Source organism: Anolis sagrei, chromosome 6 (assembly GCF_037176765.1).
Source record: "Anolis sagrei isolate rAnoSag1 chromosome 6, rAnoSag1.mat, whole genome shotgun sequence".
Lineage (NCBI taxonomy): Eukaryota > Metazoa > Chordata > Lepidosauria > Squamata > Dactyloidae > Anolis > Anolis sagrei.
The window spans coordinates 57889577-57910513 of NC_090026.1; the positions used below are offsets into that span (position 1 = coordinate 57889577).

At 41.1% G+C, this 20937-nt stretch overlaps 1 protein-coding gene and 1 pseudogene across 10 annotated transcripts in view; both read left to right on the plus strand.

The window, feature by feature from the left end:
• Positions 1-20937, plus strand: part of FHOD3 (formin homology 2 domain containing 3) — a 496353-nt gene that overhangs the window by 413188 nt on the left and 62228 nt on the right. The gene's annotated exons all lie outside the window — the stretch shown is intronic.
• LOC132762179 (nuclear receptor coactivator 2 pseudogene) lies at positions 12627-14472 on the plus strand (annotated as a pseudogene).

Consider the following 20937-nt stretch of genomic DNA (forward strand, 5'->3'; position numbering starts at 1 on the left):
GCTTCTGCCCAGGGGACATCCAGATGTTTGATATTTTACCATCCTTGAGGGAGCTCAACCCGTTCTCCCCAGATTCAAACTGCTGACCTGTTGGGCAGCAATTCTGCCGGCACAAAAGGGTTTAAACCATTTTGCCACCGGGGGCTCCATGGAATCAGCTTGTACATGGTTACTGTTTTTATTAAAGCAAGCATGTCACTGTCATTCTCTTGGGGGGGGGGGTGCAGTCCCCTTGTTCACAGAAAACAAGACAAACAATGGGAACCTAGAGTCTAGAAAATGGTGCATTGTGTTGATATATCTCCAGAATGTAAAATAAAGAAGGTCTGTCCACCAAGATCAGCATCTATTACAATACGGGCATCCCCATGTTACAAACATTTTACTTACAAACAACTCATAGTTAAGAATGATGTTGAGACAATAGGAAGTAAGAGAAATTGATCCCTGCAAAGGGGAAATTTACTCCTAAAAAGTTTTCAAGGGGAAAAGGTGTCTCAAATAAAGGAACAGAAAGTGAAATGAACTCTTATGAACAGAGACACAGACAGCAAAACAAACACCACAGGGGTGTTTCCCTATGTTATCCAAAACTATATATCATTCACACAAGGGTTGAATGAAAAGTAATGCCTCCACCTTTGTTACTTGGGTTTGGATGGGAATATTTTAATAAATCAAACGCAGAAATAATCCTTAGAATGTGCTCTTTAACTACCACTATTCACTTTTCCACACAATCACCAGACAATTGAATACATTTCTGCCAATGATGAACAAGTTTTCTGAAGCTGTCACAGAAGAAGTTGGCACTCTGTTTCCGCATCAGAAGCATAATGATGTCTCCACAGATCTTCTTTCATTATCGGGAACAGATGGAAGTCAGACAGTGCTAAATCTGGACTGTATGGAGGATACCATACGGTGGTGAGATACAGTCTCTGAAGTTCTGCTGTGGTGGCATGTGAAATGTGTGGTCTGGCATTATGCTGCAGGAAAACATTTCCCTTTTCCTTTCGGATCCTTGTTAGCCAAGCAAAGCAATAATGTGACCCACACGTTCTTGTGAAATGCCAATTATGCTCAAAATTTCTCTCTGAGTTATCCTGAATCAATCTGTCAACCTTTTGCTTGTGAAACTCGGTAGTTGCTGTCACAGGATGTCCAACTCTTTTGTCATGCAAGTCAGATGTTCCCACCTCAACATCTTTAAACTTACTTGCCCAACAATGCACAGTACTCACATCAACACAATCACCATAAACAGCTTGAATTTTCTGATGAATCTCCTTAGGAGTAACACCTTCTGCTGTCAAGAATTAAATGACTGCTCGTTGCTTAAGTCGCATTGACCGACCGTCTGCACAGGGTTCCATACTTGGCACTTTAACAACACAACTGTTCAATGCTAAGGCTTCCTGCCAAACTGGAACTGTAGAGGAGCGTCTACTGAACAAGCTAGTAACTACACTTAAAAATGTACCTGTTCCAACTTACAAACTAATTCAACTTAAGAACAAACCTACAGAACTGTCAGGACCTTGGGACAATAAGAGGATGAAGAGGAGGAATCTGACCCCCAGGTGGATAAACAGCCAGACACTGTGGATATTGCTACTGTTGAGCAGGTCCAGGACCCTCCAGGAATGGAAGCACCTGAGCCTGAGGCTCTTCAGGAGAAAGAGCAGGAGTTAACTCTCCCTGCCTGGCTTCAGTTTAGGACTGATGCCATCCAGCTGGGAAGGTCTAATCCAGGATTACTCAAACTAAGGCCCGAGGGCCAGATACAGCCCTCCAAGGTCATTTACCCGGCCCTCACTAAGGGTCAACCTAAGTCTGAAATGACTTGAAAGCACACAACAACAATCCTATCTCAACAGCCAAATGCAGGCCCACACTTCCCATTGAAGTACTAATAGGTTTAGATTTGTTAAAATTGTTCTTCATTCTAATTATTGTATTGTTTTAAAGTGTTTTCTGCACAACAAATAAGATATGTGCAGTGTGCATAGAAATTCATGGTTTTTTTTTTTCAAATTATAATCCGCCCTCCAACAGTTTGAGGGACAGTGACCCTGTTTAAAAAGTTTGAGGACCTCTGGTCTAATCAGCTGGCTCAAAGGAGAATCTCACAGCTGTAAGGACTTTTCAGGGGCAACATAAAGGGCTGGTGTTTGTAACAGTTCTTTGCTGGAAGCAATTGTTGTGTTAGTGCTACAGCTGGTAATCTTTAGTAACCCTCATGCCTTCAACCTCAGATCATGCTCTTCGTATTCGGACTTGGGCTTTTTGGCGATCCTCTGTGCATTTGACCTTCTAGAATGAACATTGGAATTTGCTTTCCTTGCTCTTTTTGCCTTGGACTGACTATGGCTTGAATCTTGGATTACCTCTGACCATCCATCTTGTTAGTAACTTGGGGACCGCCTGTGCTGTGTACAAAGGTAGACATTGTCTATTTGAAGGAGAAAAACTGTACATATGTAGAATATAAGCAACTCTGGGTCATAACCAATAAACAGGGTTTGTGAGATAAGAAAGAACACAAAATAGAAAGGAAAATACCCACGGTTTCACCTATCTGCAAATGACAAAATATGCCCTCTTTAGGATTTTCTAGGTCCTTCAGGTATGTTTTCACCAGGAGTTACCCTGAAGGACCTAGTGGATTCTTGGAGAGTGATACCTTTGTAGGAATTTTCTTGGTTCTCCAGTGATATTCTATGTTAACTTCTAACAGAAGTCATTCATTTCAGTAAGATTTCACTATTATCCATAGTTCCCTATTTCCACAGTAAGTTCAGGAACATATCTCCTGTGGATATGGGGATCAAACTGTATTAAAAACATCTCTGGAGTGGTTTGATCAATATATGGCAATAATATTTTTACCCTGAAGAATGAAGAAATCTTCAAGAACTGCAACTTGCAAATAAAGAATTAAAGGTTACTCACAAGAACACCGATGAAATGCCATATAACACCAGTGCTGCAACATTTACATTGGCTTCCAACTGAGTACTGTGGCCTGTATAAGATGTTAGTTCTGACCTTTAAAATTCCTTACGGCCAGGGTCCATCGTACCATTGTCCATGCGACCTCCCATCATTGGAGGTCGCAACGACCAGCCCAACGCGACTTACTCTATATACCGGGTCCTAGAGAAGTGCACTTGGAAAGTACCAGACGCAGGGCTGTTTCTTTTTCTACCCCTGCCTTATGGAATTCCTTGCCGCCCTATATGAGAGCCATGCGTGACTTAGGGCCTTTTACTCTAGCACTTATGACCTGGCTTTTTACTAGAGCATTCGAACTCTGTTAATTTTTAATTTCTGTATGTATGTATTTAATCTTTTACAATTTAGCTGGAGATCACCTAGAGCATTCTCGGATGGAGGGCGATTAATAAGTAATTAAAGATGATGATTATTATTATGATTATGATGATGAAAGAAAAAGAACATGTCCTAGAACTGTGGCAGACAGTATCACAGGAACTGGTGCGACTTCAGCAGATATACCAAGAACATGACAGAAGCACAGATTCACATCCTTTAAAAACAGAATCAAAAAGTAACTTGGATTATTCTGATACCACTAATTTTTAACCCGAGAGAACAACTCTCTAGAAATCTCTAAGTCCTCTGGCAAAACTTTATGGATAGGTTCTACTGGAGGGTGACCATAGAGTCACACTGCAGGACCTCTCTAGAAAACATGTCCTGTGGGACAGCTCTGTTGTGGAAGTTAAGCATAAAGTCATGCTGGAGGACCTAGTGATTCCTAGAAATAATAATCTAATCAAGTAAAGATTTATGCAAAGGTGGAAGGGCTAGCGTATCTTGTTTCAGTTCTTTTTTTTATATACCTTCATTGTAATGATCCCCAATCTTGTATTTATCACCCAAGCGAAAAAGTAAATCCAGGATGAATAAGTACCAAAGAACCAGTCTTGGATCAGGAAAGATTTCCAAAATCCTGCAATTTCTCAGCAAATTGTTGTAGGTTCATCTTGTGAATGAGAGTTGCCTCCATATATATATATATATATATATATATATATATATATATATTCTATATACTCGAGTATAAGCCTAGTTTTTCAGCCCTTTTTTTAGACTGAAAAAGCCTCACTTGGTTTATACTCGAGTCAAGGTTATTTATTATTTTTCTCTATTGTTATTATTATTACATTTATTATTTTACTGTATTTATTATTATTACATTTATAATTTAACTATTATTGTTAGTATTACATTTATTTTACTCTATTGTTGCTATTATTATTATATTTCCATTATTTTATTATTATTTTATTATTACGTTTATTATTTTATTCCTTTTATTATTATTGGAAGGATACGTAGGCACATTTACATTGAAGAAAGTTAGAATAATGGTTTAATCAGAGTTGGACAGTCTTATCTTAAATGACAGTTTTATGTAAATATTCAAAAACATTTAACCTACTGATGCCTCAATTAATGTAATTTTATTGGTATCTATTTTTATTTTGAATTTTACCAGTAGCTGCTGCATTTCCCACCACCAGCTTATATTCGAGTCAATACGTTTTCCCAGTTTTTTAGGGTAAAATTATGTGCCTCGGCTCATATATGGTAGGCTTATACTCGAGTATATACGGTATATGTTCTTGAAACAGCTGAGAAGGATTTAATGATTTCTCCATACCAGCCTCAGTAACTCACAGAAGTATGAAATAGTTTTGCTACATAAGTAATGTATGACAATATTTTCACTATATTTAAAGGTTTCTGACTAGTCAACAGTATTAGAATTTTTGCTTATAGAATTTATGGAACCATTCCATCTAACAGCTGAATAACTGTCATATGCTCAATATGTGGTCTGGATCACTCCACTTGTTGTCTGTGTATTTCTACATAATCTTCCTTGCCAAGGTTGCCAAGATTATAAATGATAGTATTCCTGATTTTCTTTTAAGAAATCTTTTTTTTAATGTCAAACACTGCACAAACATGATTCAGCCAGTGATATCTACAGACTACAGGAGACAGCAGCATGGTATAGTATCATTGATGTAATGATTTCTTAATCCAATGGGAGAAGATTCTGTGAGAAATTAGAATCTATACTTAAGTTTTAAGATAGAGAAAAATATTTCATTCAGTACTAAAATAAACCAGTTGTGAGTTGCTTAAAGGGAGCATACTACTAAAGGGGCTATATGAGATTTAAAAGAAATCCCTGAGCCTCCTTGCACAGTTCGTCTAGAGTCATGACTCAAAAATTGCTGGTTTTATAGGTTTCTGGGCTCATATGCTTGATACACCAGCAAAGGTTATTCCTAACAATTTTATTACATGAAAGGCCAGCTAGTAATGCCTTTCTTGGCTAGACCGCTCAAAGGTTTTATTTTTGACAGTATTTCGAGATTAAAATCGGGTTCTAGAATCAAGATATGTAAGGCACAGAAACAGTGGTGAGCTCCTGGGTTACATAGACTGTATAATATTATTCAGATGTTGCTGAGCAGCTATGATGGGATAAAGATGATAGCTGTACATGAAGTTTTTTAATAGTATAGCTGTGAAGAGGTGAGCAGTAATACATGGATGTATTAAGATGTGTGATAGTTATAAGACAGTTATGCTGAGAGATTATAAATCTTAATTCATGCTCACCTGAGAAACATTTTCTTTTCCAATTCTGTTTCAGTCTGTACAGTTATTTACTCACATGCTGTCAGGTTTTGTTTAGTAGAGCTATGCTCATTCCTGCTATGAACATGGCTGGAGCATTTTTCTTACTGTAGTCGATTCTAATTCTATTTCTCAAGGTATCCACAAATCAAAGCATCTGAAAGCTGGAAATAATCAAATCTGCTTAATGGTACAGATTCCAAAAGTATGAGAAATCTTATTTAAGGAAAATTGGCATAAATAAACTATAAATATTTCATTAAGAACTACATTACAGTTTGGACTCCATGTGACCCACATATTTCTTCCAAAGAAGTTAAATAACAAAGGCTTAACCATTTCCCCTGTGCATTTTTTCCTACTTGGCCTTTAGTGAGTAAAAAATTAAAGTGAGAGAGAGTAGCATGGTAGCTGTGGGGCATTACTTTGGGGCAGCCCAGTCTTCAAGGTCACAGCTGTTACATCCACTGTCAGAAGAAATGGAATAACATACTGCTAAGACATGAATCAATTGTGGGCAATTTATCACTGCCAATGGTGATTGGAGCCAAAGTCGTTGAAACCAAGCTGATGGGTCTGGCTGGACGGAATGGTTCTGTAGAAAGAGAATTGAATCAGGACATTTCTCCCTCTCCCTCATTTGGTCCAAAATGATTGAGTGCTCCTTTTGAGGGCAAGCGTTTTGCTTTCCCTAGTTGGAAAAGGAGAAGCATATTTCTTGATGGAAATATGCTTCCCTTGTTCATTCCTCCTGCCTTTTAAATTGAGCACCTAAAGCTAATATGGTGTACTGTCTTGAGCGTTGAATTACGACTCTGGAGAATTCAAATTCCCATGTGTCCATGGAAACGCACTGGGTTACCTTTGGCAATCGCATGTTCTCAGCCCCAGGGGGAAGTCAAAGGTAAACCCTCTTATGAATAAATGTTGCCACAAGAAGAGATAGCTCAAGAGTATAAGAATGTCTTGTGGTTCCAATATATGCAAATTAAGGAATATTTTAATTTAGACAAAAAAGGTTTTACAGACAAGGAGTAATTTTGGGACAAAATAATACATATGGAAAATACAATAACTAAAATTTATAATAAACTAATTGACTGGGCAACAGAAACAGAGGAGATTAAAAACTCTATGATACAATGGGCTAGAAATATTGCTAGACCTATCAAATTACATCCTTGATGGTGAACCTATGACACACATACCAGTACTGACATGTGTAGCCATTTCTACTGACAGGCATCGCCATCCGCCGCTGCTTCGGCCGGAGGAGGAGGCAGAGGAGAGTGAGACTGGGGCAAGGAAGAGGGATCAGGATGAGGATTTGGCAAAGCAGGGAGCAGCGAGAGGCACTGCTGCACCCTGCAGGAGGAAGAGGAATCAAGAGGACAGGAGGAGGATTTACCAAATCAGGGAGCACCGAGAAGCACCTCTGGGGATGGGAGGAAGAGGAATCAGGAGGAAGAGGAATCGGGAGGAGGATTTGGCAAAGCAGTGAGCAGCGAGAGGCACCTTTGGGGACGGGAGGAAGAGGAATCAGGAGGAAGAGGAATCGGGAGGAGGAGAAGGATTTGGCAAAGCAGAGAGCAGCGAGAGAGACCTTTGGGGATGGGATGAAGAGGAATCAGGAGGAAGAAGAATCGGAAGGAGGAGGAGGAGGATGATTTGGCAAAGTAGTGAGCAGCAAGACATAACCAAACCATCATCGAATCTACTGTTCTGGGGTGCCGTGGATTTCTAATTGACCATCATTACTTAGATTAGTGAGGCAGAGACTGGGAGAAGTGAGGCCTGCACTATGGGTGCCTGTCCTAACGCATCTCCCCCTATGAGAGCAGGGGAGGCCCTGCTTTCCGTCCCGCCATTGTCACAGGCACAATTGGTGGGGACGAGAGATGGGGCCTTCTTGGTGATTGCTCCCCAGCTATGGAACTCCCTTCCTGGTGAGATCAGGTCAGCCCCCTCCCTCCTGTCCTTTAGAAGAATGGGAAAAACTTGGCTGTGGGACCAAGCTTTCGGGACAGGACAATAAAGCGAAAATCTTAGATTTGATGTGGATGACTAGGACGGTTTTAAATGGTGTGTTTTAATACTTTGATAAATGTTTTTTAATGTTTATGTATTATATGTGAATTTGTTTCCCGGCATTGAATGTTTGCCGTTTATATGCTGTGCTCTGCCCTGAGTCCCCTTTGGGGTGAGAAGGGCGGAATATAAATGTTTTAAATAAATAAATAAATTTCCCACCATTAGATATAGTGGCAGCCATTTTAATTTTCATAAGGGACATCATCATGCAGCACAGTGCAGACTCCATTTCACCACTATAACTATTGTGCATCCGTATTGACCTTATTGCTTTCCATATTGCTGTCAGTTAGGCTACTTAACCTCTAATTGCCTGCAGGGCTAACAGGTTATCTATAATTCTATCTTCTGTCACTGCCCCCCCCCCCCCGATGGAGAACCCAAAAAATAAAAAACGAAGGTTAAGTAAAGGAAGTGGTAGTAGCAGTAGCCAACCCTTTCAACAGACATGGACGGAGATGTGTGTCATTATAAAAAAAATGGCAGATCATTTTGCGATCTATGTACTGAAACGGTAGTAAGCAGAATGTGGAATATAAATAGACATTTTGAAACTAATCATTCCCAACTCTTAAAAAAGGTGAAGATGAAAGGAAAGAATACATTTCCAGGCAGCTATAACTTTATAACAGCCAATCTCATTCCATCTTTAAATTTGTAAAAGGCTCTACAAATTTAACATCTGCAAGTTTTAGCATTGGTCACTCCATAGCTCAGCATGGAAAAGCACTCAGTGAGGGAGAAATTATTGAAGAAACTCTCCTAAGATGTGCACCAGTTCTATTTCACGATATGCAGAATTAAGATGTAATCATTAAGTGAATATCAGAGTTACCACTCAGTAGAAATGTCATAAAAGACCAAATAATGAGATTGAACACAAATTAAACATCAATTAAAGAGAGACATAAGTAATTGTAAATATTTTTCAATCTCTCTTGATGAAACTACTGATGTCATATCACATGCTCAGTTGGCCATTATTGGTCGGTATTCTGATGGTCTCACAGTGAGAGAAGAGTTCATAAAGTTAGTATCATTGCCAACAAGTTCATCAGGAAGCAAAATATGGCAGGTTGTTATGCAAACATTCTGTGACTTAAGCATTGATATCTCTAAAGTTGTGTCAGTGACGACAGATGGGGTGCCAAACATGGTGGTGAAAAAGTTGAATTTGTCAAAGTTCTGGAGAGACTTATTTTGCATAGAATTATGGGAAAAATAGACCCATGTCTGATTCCACAGCAAGCTGGCTTCAGGAAAGGCAAAAGCTGCACATCGCAAGTGCTGAACCTGACTCAGCACATAGAAGATGGCTTTGAAAGGCAGCAGATCACAGGAGCTGTCTTCATAGACCTGTCAGCAGCCTATGATACTGTGAACCACCGCCTCCTCCTGAGAAAAATGTATAATATCACAAAGGACTACCACCTCACCCGCTTCATAGGAAACCTGCTACAAAACAGGAGCTTTTTTGTTGAGTTCCAGGGCCAGAGAAGCAGATGGCGGAAACAGAAGAACGGCCTGCCTCAGGGGAGCGTGCTTGCTCCATCCATGTTCAACATCTACACAAATGACCACCCACTGCCAGAAGGGACAGAGAGTTTCATCTATGCTGATGATCGTGCCATTACTGCCCTAGCAGGGAGCTTTGAGACAGTAGAACAGAAGCTCTCCAAAGCTCTAGGTGCTCTTACTGCCTACTACAGGGAAAACCAGCTGATCCCTAACCCATCTAAAACACAGACATGTGCCTTCCATCTCAAGAACGGAGAAGCATCCCGAGCTCTGAAGATCACCTGGGAAGGAATCCCACTGGAGCATTGCAGCGCACCCAAATACCTGGGAGTCACTCTGGACCGTGCTCTTACCTACAAGAATCACTGCCTGAACATCAAGCAAAAGGTGGGTGCCAGAAACAATATCATGCGAAAGCTGACTGGCACAACCTGGGGATCACAGCCAGATACAGTGAAGACATGTGCCCTTGCACTGTGCTACTCTGCTGCTGAGTATGCATGCCCAGTGTGGAACACATCTCACCACACTAAAACAGTGGATGTGGCTCTTAATGAGACATGCCGCATTATCACGGAGTGCCTGCGCCCTACACCACTGGAGAAATTACACTGCTTAGCCGGTATTGCACCACCTGACATCCGCCGGGAAGTAGCAGCCAATAGTGAAAGGACCAAGGCAGAGACATCTCCAGCTCATCCCCTGTTTGGGTATCAGCCAGCACGTCAACGACTTAAATCTAGACATAGTTTTCTAAGATCTACAGAGACACTTGCTGGAACACCTCAGCAAGCGAGAGTCCAAAAGTGGCAGGCTCAAACCCAGCACCTCAACCAATGGCTGATACCAAATGAGAGACTCCCTCCTGGGCACACAGAAGACTGGGCGACTTGGAAGGCACTGAACAGACTGCGCTCTGGCACCACGAGATGCAGAGCCAACCTTCAGAAATGGGGCTACAAAGTGGAATCCTCAACATGCGAGTGTGGAGAAGAGCAAACCACTGACCACCTGCTGCAATGCAACCTGAGCCCTGCTACATGCACAATGGAGGACCTTCTTGCAGCAACACCGGAAGCACTCCAAGTGGCCAGATACTGGTCAAAGGACATTTAACCAACTACCAAACTCACAAGTTTTGTATTTTTCTGTTTGTTTGCTTTGTTCTGTTAGAAATGTAATATAATGGACTGGTTGCTCTGACACGACAAATAAAAGATAAATAAATAAATTTGTTTGCTAGTCTCACCATCACAGGGAAGCACCAAAATGTTTCATTCCAAGTTTTCCTTCACTGCCATTCTAACCAGCCTCCCAATATTTTCCCACCATCACCTCCCTAGCAGGTTAATGGTACATAAGAAATTATGCCCCTGAAAAGTCAAAAGAAGGGACTATTCCTTGAAGTCTTGGCAATTTAAAACAATAACAAATAAACAGAAACATTGGGATGCTATTTATATAAATCCCCAATCTTTTTATTAGCTCCAAGTTTAGGCAGCAATCAGATCTTTCACAGTGAGATGTAGCTTGAAAAGCATCTATACCAGTACTGGCCAGATGTTGTCCTTAAGCACATATACAAGTGAGCAACTATGTCCTCATTTTCAAGATGAGTCAGAGGTTTGAAGGGATTTCCTATTTGCACATTATTTACTGTTTCCTTTCAGGCCAAGAAATGGACTGTATTTTAAAATAAAGTAGGAAAAATCTCATCATCAGACTGGCAAGTGAAACAGACCTTTATAAAATAAAAGGGGGAAAATGGTAGTAAATTTGCTAAGTGCTTCAGTGTACATTTTAGGACAACACAAAATGGGTCAGGAATAATATACCAGTCTCCATATATGTCTACTCAAAAGTATGGCACACATAATTCAGTGAGACCTGTAGAGCACCTGTAGAATTAATACCACAGAACCAGCATTTCTACCAAAGTTATGTGTGTCTCTGCATGGATATGTGTAAATTTTGAGTTTCTCTGTGCAGATCTTGGACTTTTGGCTAATCTGTTTTTTAATAACTACTTCACTGGGCAGCTGTGTTTCCCTTCCCAGGGCACTTGTGCCCTGCTTTTTGCTGGTCAGTGACCATAATAAAATTTTGTAGTGTATTGCACCCTTCACTTGATATTGTTACAAAAGATTGGGTTGTTGTAGGTTTTTTGGGCTATATGGTCATGTTCTAGAAGCATTCTCTCCTGACATTTCATCTGCTTCTGTGGCAGGCATCCTCAGAGGTTGTGACGTTATAAAAGATTAATGGCCTCATATAGTAAATATGCATCTTCCTTTCATTTGTTAGTAGCACTGATACATTTATGTTGAAGCTTTTTTAAAAAACAATACATTATCATATTGCTATTTTTTCTGAATAACCGTAAATGTGTCAAATAAAATGTTTTGATCTTCCTAAATTGTCCATATGGTTTCCTTTATCTTCCTGACCCCAAATCATAACTACTTCATTTCATAAATGAATAGCATCAATCTCTGTAAGTAGCATTATTACATTACTATGTTCTTATCAGTTCCTTTTCTACAGAAAGAGATTTCTGGATTTGCCCATTACCACTTGTTTATAGAAAATGGTCTTAATGTGTTTCAAAACCGTGTTCAAATCTTCAAATCTGTGTTCTTTGATCTTTTATAATGACGACACCAAAGCAAGTGATAGATTTCCTGTTCCCACCAAGTTTGCATAAAAATCCTACTGAGCTCCTTTGTTTTAACAACATAAACTAGCCTGTAAAGTTCTTCTGTTTAAGCACCTTTTATGGTTAATGAACATGAGAGTCCTGAACCTGTTTACATTATTAAGGAATGTATTGGCTGCCTTCACATTGAGCTTAACTTGAAGACATAAAGCTTTCAAAGTTCTAAAGATAACTTCAGATACATGCAATTTGTATATTCAGGAGGAAGTATACAGATATCCGGGAAAACAATTATAATATTTATTTTTGGTAAAGTTGACATCCACTTAGCTCCATGTTCATGAACATTATCCTGTATCACAAATTGAGCCCCATTTCACCCAGCTTTTCTTTGGCTCAAATGGTAATCCTAGCAACTTCTTTACTGTCTCAAATCAAAGTTTGGGATGAGGCCTTTTAAAAGGAAATAATTATTGTATCTGTTATTCTGATCTAACTTGTTAACAGTACTATTGTGCCATTGTGGCTCCTCGGCAGCTCCAGCTTCTTCTTCATGCAAAAGCGAAGGGGAGAGGAGGCGAAGGCAGGACTGGCCTTGGCTTGAAATGTATCTGAATACTGAAGCTTTCAAAAATACAACCTGTAGTACCAATTTGCCTGTTGTTGCTGATATGTGTTTAAGATTAGTGGGATTGGTGAAAATTCCTCTGACCCAGCCCATGCAGAGTCAAGGAAACGCAAGGAATGTCCTGATCAACTTGGACCCAGTCCTAAGAGAAGCACTGAGAAATGTACATAGAAGAGCTTGCAGAACTGATTTTTGCTATTTTTAATGATATTGACAACTTTAACTTCAAACTTGACAAATGTGCAATTTTGAAAGAAACTGTGAAGCAGATTCGTCAAATAAAAGAACAAGAAAAAGCTACAGCAGCCAATGAAGATGAAGTGCAGAAATCTGATGTGTCACCTACAGGTCAGAGTGTTATTGATAAGGATGCACTTGGGCCAATGATGCTTGAGGCCCTTGATGGGTTCTTCTTCATAATGAATCTGGAAGGTTATGTTGTGTTTGTGTCGAAGAATGTGACACAGTACTTAAGGTACAACCAAGAAGAGCTGATGAAGACAAATGTATACATCCTGCATGTAGTGGACCACATTGAATTTGTCAGAAACCTGCTGCCCAAATCTTTAGTGAATGGGGGACCTTGGTCTGGTGAAGCTCCTTGGCGTAACAGCCATACCTTTAATTGCCGGATATTGGCAAAGCCTTTAACTGATTCTGAAGAAGAAGACCATGACAACCAGGAAGGACATCAGAAATACGAAACTATGCAGGGCTTTGCTGTTTCTCAACCAAAGTCCATCAAGGAAGAAGGTGAAGATTTGCAGTATTGCTTGATTTGCATGGCAAGAAGAGTTCCAATGAAGGAAAGGCCACTGCTGTCATCAGAGACATTTAGTACTCATCAGGATCTGCAAGGCAAGATAAATCACTGGACACTGCCCTGGAACTGGAATCAACTACCAAACTTGCAAATTTTGAGTTTTGTGTGTTTGTTTGTTTTGTTCTGTTAGAAATGTAATACAATTGACTGGTTGCCCTGACACGACAAATAAAGTAGCTATGAAGTCTGGTTGGGAAGGTGTTGTAAGGAGGTGCATTCAGAGATTCTATGCACAGCAGGACGGAGATTTGTCTTATGCCAGGAAGCATCATCAGGATGTGCTGAGGCAGGGACTGGCATTCAGTCCTGTCTATTGGTTTACTTTGTCTGATGGCACTATGGTTGCTGCCCAAACGAAGCGCAAGCTTATCCATAATCAGACTACTCGTGAACCTCAGCTTGTACTATCCCTGCATATGCTTCACAGGGAACAAAATGTCTGTGGAATGAGCTAACTGGACAAGCAATGAGAAAGCAATTGAACCCTATTAGCTCCAGCAGCCCTGCCCATCAGACCATGTGGAGTGGGAATCCAGGTCAGGATATGACCATGAGTAGCAATATGAATTTTTCCATAAATTGCCCAAAGGAACAAATGGGCATGCCAGCAAGCAGGTTTGGTGGTTCAGGCGGAAAGAACCATGTGTCAAGTATACAAGCATCCACTCCTCAGGGTAGTAACTCTGCACTAAAAATGAATAGTCCCTCTCAAAGCATCCCTGGAATGACACCAGGTCAGCCAAACTCTATGCTTTCCCCAAGGCATCACATCAGTCCTGGAGTGGCAGGCAGTCCTTGGATCCTACCCAATCAGTTTTTCCCTGCAGGAAGCTTGCATTCACCTGTTGGAGTTTGCAGCAGCATAGGAAATAACCATAGTTATACCAACAGTTCCCTCAATGCACTTCAAGCTCTCAGTGAAGGACCAAATGTTCTTACATTTGTAAGTGACATCATTTTTGCATTTTTTTCTCAAAAACATGGGGTTCAGCCTCTGTCTGCTCCCACTTCCCTCCTCCTTGATTTTTTTGATTTCCCTGTCAGATTCAGGGCTCTCATTATCATTCCTGAAGATCTATCTGGCAGCTATATCTTTGTTTAGAAGAGTGCATTCCCTTCCCTCTCCTTTTGCCAATCCTCTTGTAAAGAGGTTTCTGCAAGGCTTTAGAAACTTCTGGGTGCAAGTACGGCCTGTGGCCCCCTCTTGGAGGCTGGAGGTTGTTCTTTCTGCCCTTACAAAACCACCATTTGAGCCAATGGCCAATTCTGACATGTCCCATCTATCATGGAAAACAGCATTTTAGCGGCTATTACTTCTGCTCATCGTGATAGCGAGCTTATGGCTCTTCGAGTCGATAGTCCTTACCTGAAATTTCATAAGGATAAGGTCGTGCTCTGCACAGATATTTCTTTCTTACCTAAGGCAGCATCACAGTTTCATATGTCTCAGGACATTGTCCTTCCAACCTTATTTCCAAACCCCTCTACTCCTCTGGAGCAATCTTTACACTTCCTTGATATGAGGAGAGCTCTTGTCTTTTGTGTCCACTGCCTAGCTCCATTACGGAAGTCACTAAGACATTTTGTCAAGTACCATAGGACTCTGTAGACCTTCTGGTTTCTACCCAGAGATTGGCAGTCTGGATAGTCACAGCTATCCGGCTAGCATATCAGATGGCTGTTCAGATCCTTGCTCATTTCACTCGAGCAGTGGCAGCCTCTATGGCATTTTTGCACAGTATGCCACTCGATAACATTTGTTGGGTGGCCATTTGGTCTCCCATTACAAACTGGACTTGGCCACCAAAAAACATGTGGTTTTTGGGAGAGCAATTCTTTTTTTCTGCACTAGCATGACTCCCACCATTCATGGGACTGCTCGCTAATATACCACAGGTGTGGATTTCACAGTGACCACGCTGAAGAAAGTAAGGTTGCTTACCCATCCTCCCCGCACTCCGTCATGCCTTCTATCTCCAACTGTCTTTCATGGTACAGAACTAAGGCCTCAAGCCCCGCTGCCTGGCTTTATTACTGGAGTGGATGGGCAGGGCTAGAGTCCCTAATTTGGCAAAAGCTTTTCGATAAGGATCCGAATCAGCTGCGTGGATGCAGGAAATACCACAGGTGTGAATTTCACAGTTGACCACTTGAAGAAACATGGTTACAGGTAAGCAACCTTACTTTCAAGCAGCACAAAGCCAGTAGCTATGAAGACAGAGAAAGAAGAAATGTGGTTTGAGGCAATCAAACAGCCTGGCAGTGAGCTAGATAAGTTGGAAGAAATTCTGGATGATCTACAGAACAGCCAGTTGTCTCAGCTTTTCCCAAATGCCCAACAAGTTGCTTCAGCAGGATCCGTTGATAAACAAGCCATCATCAATGACCTCATGCAGATCACAGGTGAAAACAGCCTTGGGACACCCTTTGGAGCCCCCAATGAGGATGTCACAGAGAGTACCTTTACTAATACAAGGCAAGCACCGTTGGGAGGGAGTTTGCAGCTTGATATCGCATTGCAGAATACATCAGGTGCTGGAAACAGTTCAAGTCATGATGGGCTAGAGATGAATATAGGAGAACCCCAGTATACCCAGCCACAGGCCCCTCCCAGTCAGACTGCTCCATGGCCAGAGAGTATCTTGCCCATTGATCTGGCATCCTTTAGCAATCAGAATCGGTTAGCAGAAGCTGGAGCTAACAGCGGGAACTCACCCCGATTGCTGGATTCGAACTGGTGACCATTCAGTCAGCAAGCTCAGCGGTTTAACCCACTGCGCCACCGGGTGCTCCAATTTTTATTTTGGTTTTATGCGATATGTTGTTGTGCCCCCCCCCCCCAAAACCATAATTAAAACTCAACTTCTCACCTCATCAGTGGACCACAATATTTGGATTGAGTTGGATGATGTTTTTAACTTGGCGAACTGTCTTTTATATGCATTTTATAAACTTATTTATAATGTATGTTGTTTTTGAAATGTTAATTATTGTGTAGCATTGATAGATACGTTTTATTGATTGGCCTATTGGCCGTATCAAAACATTTAACACATAACACAATTAACACATAGTCATACATAGTCATACATACAACATACAACCCTCGGTATAAAAGAAGTTAAAATAAACAAGCTGTCAACAAGATCTCGTTCAGGTCAAATGTCTGCGTCACCTCCACAGCTTACCCCAATCAATTCCAAGTGTGCAGTTCTCAGCTGTGTTGCTTTGAATAGAAAAAGGGCTGTTTTGTGTGTTATTTTAGGGTTCTGGCCGGCCAACAAAAATGAGGTTTTAATATATGGGTCCCAGTGTGTTTTTTGAATAATGTATGGTCCAAGGCAATGGTCTCTCTCTTTCTTATACAGCTCACAGTTGAACAATATATGTGTGATATCCTCCACCTCTGGTGCTCCACAAATACAAAATCGTTCGTTGTATGGGACTTGATTAAACCTTCCGTGCTTGTCAATTGTATCCAGCTATTCAAAACGAGCTCTGGTAAATACCCTCCTAAGGTGTTTAGGCATTTCTGTTTTTAGATATCGAGCTGTTTGGAAGGTATGTTTAAAGCGGCCTAACCATTTCAGTGAGCCAGCTTTACTGAGGGTAGCGATGTCTTTTTGGCCTTCTATATCCAATACTCATTGAGCAACTATTTTTGGGTCTAACTCTTCTAAGAGATTCGGATACCGAGTCAGAAGTCCACAGCTCCTAATGTATTTTGTCAGGAGAACTAACCAAGAGGTCTGATGTTGATTTTCTATCTGCTCTAACAGGCACAGTTTTGGGAGTCTATCATTTTCCATGGCCATCAGTTTTGCCCAGTAGTTGTAGGCCCTGATTTTGGATAAGCCATCCACTGTGTGTACTCCCAGTTCCACTCTTACTGCGGCAGCTGGGGTCATCCTGTCCACTCCTAGGAAACTTCGCAGGTGCTGTAATTGTGATTGCTCTAATAATGGTACCTGGTTTAGACCCCAAACTTCAGCTCCGCACAAGAGCATGGGAGTAATCTTTGCTTTATATACTTTGAGAAGTGGGTCTAAGGATCCTGGTTGGTTGTGATTTGTCAGTTTAAGTAGTTGGTTTGCACGTACTCTTGCCCTAACTGAGCTTTTTTGATGGTGTGGTAGCCAAGAGCCGGTCTCAGAAAAAACAATTCCCAGATATGTGAAAGTGCAAACTTGTTCTATTGGTTCATCATCCAGGAACCATCTGTGTCTGTTACGTCGTTTGCCAAATACCATTGTTTTTTACTTTGATTTATTAATAGTTAGAGCGTTGTTATGACAATATGAATTAAACCTTCTCGGCAGTCTACGTAGCCCAACTTGCGAATATGATAGTAAAATCATATCGTCGGCATATAGAAGGATGTTGAAATGTGTATTGCACAGCTTAGGCATGTGTACCTCTGGGTCCTTCAACTGTTCGGAGAGATCATTTACATATAAGCTGAATAACAGTGGTGCTAATATACACCCTTGTCTGACCCCTTTGTATGTTTCTATACTGTTTGTCATGGCTCCTTGCATCCCAAGTCGCACTTTCAGGTAGGTGCTTGTGTAAAGTGCCTTGATTAGTGCCAGCAGTCTGGCTTCCATATTGAGATCCGTTAGTTTCTTCCATAACGTCTCTCTATTTACAGTATCAAATGCTGCACTAAGATCTATAAAGGCAGCATACAGTTGTTCCCTCTGCTGACATATTTTGCAATTGTATGATTTAAAACAAAGCAATTGTCAATAGTTGATCTACTCTGTCTAAAGCCAGCCTGTTCTTCGGCGAGGATATGTTTTTCTTTTTCCCAACATTCAACTCTGTTCAAGAGATATCTGGCATATATCTTGGCCACAATATCAATTAGGCTAATTGGCCTGTAGGAACCAGGGTCTTTTTTGTTCCCTTTTTTGTAAACAGGGACAACTATTGCCATCTTCCATCCAACTGGAACCTGACAGATGTTATTTATGTGTGTAAATAAGCCTGCTAACAGGGGGGCCCACCAGTCTAGATGTGTTTTAAATAGCTCAGCTGGTAAGTAATCTTCTCCTGGGGTTTTATTGGTCTTCAGGTTGTTTATAATACCTCTGATCTCACCTTCTCTTACTGATGGCCAGAGGGGAAGGGCTTTTATTGATAAATCAATACAAAATTTGTGTAGCATTGGATTTTTGCTGTTATTAGCTGTTCTGAGTCCTCCACAGAGGTAGAGAAGAACGGGATATAAAAGTTCAAAATAAATAAATAATACATTAGAAAACACAGGACAATGTTCAATGATAATGTTCAAATTTCTGTCTCCTCATTCCTGGCCAACTCAGATATTAAAAATTGGAAATTCTGACAAAGAATGTAGAAGATATTACAAAACAATCCTTCCTACCCATGAAGCCACATGCATCCTAGACTCTTGCCCATCCTGGCTGGTAAAGGTTTTAGCAGAGTGGGTAAAGGTGATGGTCAGTGCCTCCTTACAGGAAGGCAAATTTCCAGCCAGCTTAAAAGAAGCTGTTATAAAACCGCTCTGGAAGAAACTATCACTGGACCTCACTCAATTCATCAACTTTCGGCCAGTTTCCAATCTCTCCTATTTGGGCAAATTCATGGAAAGTGTGGTGGCCTCGCAACTCCAGGGGTCCTTGGAAGACACTGATTATTTAGATTCAGTCTGGCTTTAGGCTGGGACATGGAACTGAAACAGCCTTGGTCACCTCAATAGATGATCTGCACCAGGAACCTTTCAGCAGCCTTCAATACCGTTGACCATGGTATCCTTCTGGGACGCCTCGCAGCTATGGGTATCGGAGGTACTGTTCTGCAGTGGCTCCGATCCTTCCTGGAAGGTCATTCCCAGAAGGTGGGAGACACCTGTTCAGCCCCGCAACCATTGTCTTGTGGGTCCCACATCTACATGAAGCCTTTGGGAGAGATCATCTGGAGTTTCAGAATACGATGTCACCTGTACACAGATGATGTTCAAATCTGTCACTCCTTCCTGTGTGAAACTTTGGAAGTTGGATAAGATACCAGAGATTGGTGTTTGGTTAAGTAAATTGAGAGAAATTTGAGACATGAATAAATTATTATTATTTTTTTAAGAATAGCTCGGGAAGCCCAATTAAAAGGACTGACTTGCTGAGGAATATGAAAAGGAAAAAGGATTATAAACATACTATTTAATTATGTTTTACCACATTTTTTACAAATATATATGGATATTTGAATTTACAAAGTAGAAAAATGAGAAATGCAGCGGCACAGAATGGAAGTCAATGAGACTTTTTTTTCTCTTTTTTCTCCTTTTCCTTTCCTTCCTCTCTCTTTGTTTCCCACTTTACTATCTATCCAATGTTCCCCCACTTTCTATGTAAAATAGCATTTTTCCCCCTTTTTATAGGTAATAAAAATCTATTCAAAAAAATCTGTCACTCCTTCCCATCTGTAACTAAGGAGGCTGTTCAGGTCCTGAACCAGTGTTTGGTAGACTGAATGAGGGTGAACAAATTGAAATTGAATCCAGACAAGACAGAAGTCCTCCTTGTCAGTCGAAAGGCCGAACAGGGCAAAGGGTTACAACCTGTGTTGGATGGGATTACACTCCCCTTGAGGGCACAGGTTCACAGCTTGGGAGTGATTCTAGAATCATCTCTGAGCCTGGAACCCCAGGTCTCGGTGGTGGCTAAGGGAGCTTTTGCACAATTAAAACTTGCGCGCCAACTGTGCCCATACCTTGGGAAGTCTGACTTGGCCATGGTGGTCCACGCTCTTGATACATCCCATTTAGATTACCCAACACGCTCTACGTGGGGCTGCCTTAGAGGACTGTTTGAAAGCTTCAACTAGTCCATTGGTTAGCAGCCTGATTGCTCACCAATGCTGCGTACAGGGAGCATACCACCCTCCTGTTACGTTAAGTCCACTGGCTGCCAATTTTCTACCAAGCACAATTCAAAGTGCTGGTCTTGGCCTATAAAGCCCTAAATGGTTCCAGCCCAGCTTACTTGTCCAAACGTATCTCCCTCTACAACCCACCTCGGAGATTAAGATCATCGGGAGAGGCCCTGCGCTCAATCCCACCATCCTCGCAAGTGTGGCTGATGGGGATGAGAGATTGGGCTTTTTCGGTAGTTTCTGTGGAACACTCTACATAATGAAATCAGATCTACCCCCTCCCTCCTACCCTTTAGGGGGAAAAAAAACTTAAAACTTGGTTGTAGGACCAAGCATTCAAGCAACAGAAACAGTGTTGACAATGAGAATGATTTATTGGACTGACAATGGACTGACCTCAATTATGATTTGAAGTTGCGTAATTTTAATTGGATGTATTTATATGTGATATTTTATCAATTGTTTTAAATGTAAATTATGATCTTGTTTGGGTATCTAATGATTGCTAATTGTGAAGCTGCCCTGAGTGTCCTCCTTCCCCCCCCCCCCCCCCCGGGAGGGGGTGAGAAGGACGGGATACAAATGTACGAAATAATAATAAATAAATATTTACACAACCACAATTAGTCTGTGTAAGGT